This window comes from Pteropus alecto, unplaced genomic scaffold (assembly GCF_000325575.1).
Source record: "Pteropus alecto unplaced genomic scaffold, ASM32557v1 scaffold25, whole genome shotgun sequence".
In the NCBI taxonomy this organism is placed as follows: domain Eukaryota; kingdom Metazoa; phylum Chordata; class Mammalia; order Chiroptera; family Pteropodidae; genus Pteropus; species Pteropus alecto.
The window spans coordinates 33,966,158-33,969,169 of NW_006441955.1; the positions used below are offsets into that span (position 1 = coordinate 33,966,158).

Genomic DNA, 3,012 nt, shown 5'->3' on the forward strand with positions numbered 1-3,012 from the left:
AGCTGATAATCTGACACAGGAGAGTTAAAGGATTACTGTATTTCATTTGGCTAATAAGAAAAGCTGTTTAAAAGCTACATTAAAAAGACTTAATGTATGGTGACTGAGCACTGCTTTAATGTATTCTGTGTCATCAACTATTAGAATGCTTTTTCCCCTCTTATTATGTGACCACGGATTTCTGCCTCTTTCTCTGGGAAGAGATAATAGGAAGCAACATCCATTCACAGAGATTGTTCAAAAAACATTCATCTAATAAAATTTTCCTTTTTTTTTATTATTTATTATTATTTATGCCTACTGCACCTGGTCTTTCTAAGTGGTCTCCCATCCAAGTACTAACCAGGCCCAACCCTGCTTAGCTTCCAAGATCAGACATTGGGCGTGTTCAGTGTGGTATGGACGCAGACCATGAACTGTAGCTCCACTGGGGTGTGAACCCAGGAACTTCTGCGTGTAAAGCAGACATGCTAACCGCTACAGAATGGAACCATGTCCTAACAAAATTTTCTTGAGCACCTACTGTGTGCTAGGTGCCATAGCATTCAGTAGAGAGTCGAGGGCAAAAGAGACACAGTTCCTGACTCTGAAGAGTGACATGTTTTTGGAAAGAATTGATTGGAGATGACAGTAGACAAAAAAAAATTTTTTTAATTATGTTTGTGATTTAGTTGATATATGAAATAGTCATATTTGATCCTCATTTAATAGGTAGAGAAACTGAGACCCAGAAAGGTAAGAGACTTGCTGAGGGCACATAGGCAAATTAATGGGGAATCGAGGTCTGGGTCCTTGAATTTTCGCTTCTCGTTTTGATGCTGGAACACTATTTCCTGCAGTCCCATTTTCCCTATGGTTGAGGATGGACACTCTGTGTTTACAACCCTCCCTCGTGATGGCATATTTGTCCCTCCTCAAGAACCCCATCTGTATTAAGGGTAGAAAGCTTGGCAATGGTTTCTAAGGTCTGTGACCAGTGACCAGACACACTTTGGTTAACCTTATTAAGAGTTACCATGTGTGACTGGACTTTGTAACCATGTAGTGCAGTTTGGACTTGAGGGGTGCCTACTGGTCCTACTGTACTCTCTCAGGAAAGGCCCTGAGCTGCAGAAGAACGGACAGAATTGGCCCCAGAGAGCCGCTCCCCAGAGTGGTGCTGGACACCTGCCCTCTCTAGGCTTCTCTGCCTTCCTCCACCAGCCTCCTGCATCTTCCAGTCTGCGAACCACGCTGCACTCTCTTTGAAAGTCAGCTCTTGGTATCTTTGTGCGACACAGCAAACAGTGATTCCTGGAAAGCATATTTAGACTCTCCCGCTAAGAAGGCTTCTAAAGTTGTACAGCTCTTTAATGGTTATTCCACTTTAAACTCAATGGGGGTGGGATGAGCACATTCCCGTTTTTTAGGTGAGACCATCAGAACAGGTGCAGAGAAGACACAGATTTAGCCAGAGGTAAGGGTTATGATGAAACCCAGACACTTGGTCAACCACCCTTTACTTCCTCACTAGATTCTCATTCCAGATCCCTAACTCCTAGTGGTTGCTGATTTACCGTGAGTGATAAAATCACTTTTCAAGGAGTTGAGACATACAAGTAAAAAGGCTTCCTCACCAAAATTAACAGGCAACTAAACTGCACTAATTCTGACACAACAGGAAAAATGCCATCTGAATCAGAGGACACTAAAACATAAAGCATAGGTATATTTCAAGTAAGAAAAATATACTGTGATGTCCAACAGGGTAGAGACCATGCCTATTTTGTTCTTTACTATATTCCCAGCCCCTAGCACATTCCTCATACGTAGTCAATTCTGAACACTTGTTAAATAAATGGAACAACGAGTCAGTGAAAAGTTGACAACTGTTTCTACTCTCAGATGAATACAGTAAGAGTTGGCTACATAAACACTGGGGCCCAGTGTAAAATTAAAATATGGGGTCCCTGTTCAAACAGGAGAGGAAAATGCTATTAAAGATACTAAAATATAAAGTTTTTTTCTTTCTCGTGCAGTCTTTTTTGGTTTGTCGTGTTTTTTTTTTCTTTTTCTTTTTTGCTATTTAATATTATTCTAAGTAAAAACAAAATTAAAAGTATTAGCATGAATTTTATGGTTCATCATTATATTGTACAAAATCCTTTTAAAATGCAAATTTAAGAGCATTTAACGTGTTTGCAGAATCAGTGAAATCACTCAATTTGTATTTCATAGCTCGTACGTGCATACATATTTTGTTCTTGCAAGAACAGTAGAAACCCTGCACAAAATTAACTTTTTTTCACTTCTGAAAAAATTTAAACTTTAACGAAATATGCGCACATTATACCTTTGGCTTACTGATAAGTAAAGAAAAACTGAAAGGAAAAGGAATTATCAGTTGCCATCTTTCCCCTTCCTTCTATGCCATCATTTTCAGCATAAGTGGTTGGCTAATACAGGGAAATAAGAAAGAATATGATAGGGTTTCTTGGTCATTTGTGTTTCTTGAAATGCCATTGCCTCTTTCTGCATTTGAAACAACTTAGTCACAGATAGAAAACACGCTTGCTTTGTGCTCGCTTTGACTCTTGCTGACCTCCCACACGTCATGGGCCCCCTGGAATTTTGTGTGCATGGGGGCATCACGTATGCCATATGCAAATAGAGTGACATGGGAATGAAAACACGCATATTACACATAGCTCCTCCACTCTTGCTCATGCTCCATTGTTTCATTGGCCTTGACTTATAAAACACAGGATCAAAGATAAAATTATTAAGAATTTCAACAGTGACAGTAGAGCATCAAATTAAATACGATGCAACTGCACAGTACCCGCACCTATGAAACCAGTTCTTCAAGCTAATGTCCAGGGTCACCAGGTAGAGAGCTCTGATCCAACTCATTCTAACATACAGCAGAAGCTCATTCTAAATTAGCAGTAGTCAGTGCCAAAGACTCTAAGAAAAATATAGCTTAAGCGACAATGTTCATTCAATAAATACTTATTGATTGCCTATGAAGAA

At 39.5% G+C, this 3,012-nt stretch overlaps 1 pseudogene; it reads right to left on the minus strand.

The window, feature by feature from the left end:
* Nucleotides 1-294: 294 nt before the first annotated feature.
* Nucleotides 295-410, minus strand: LOC112485995 (annotated as a pseudogene).
* Nucleotides 411-3,012: the final 2,602 nt, after the last annotated feature.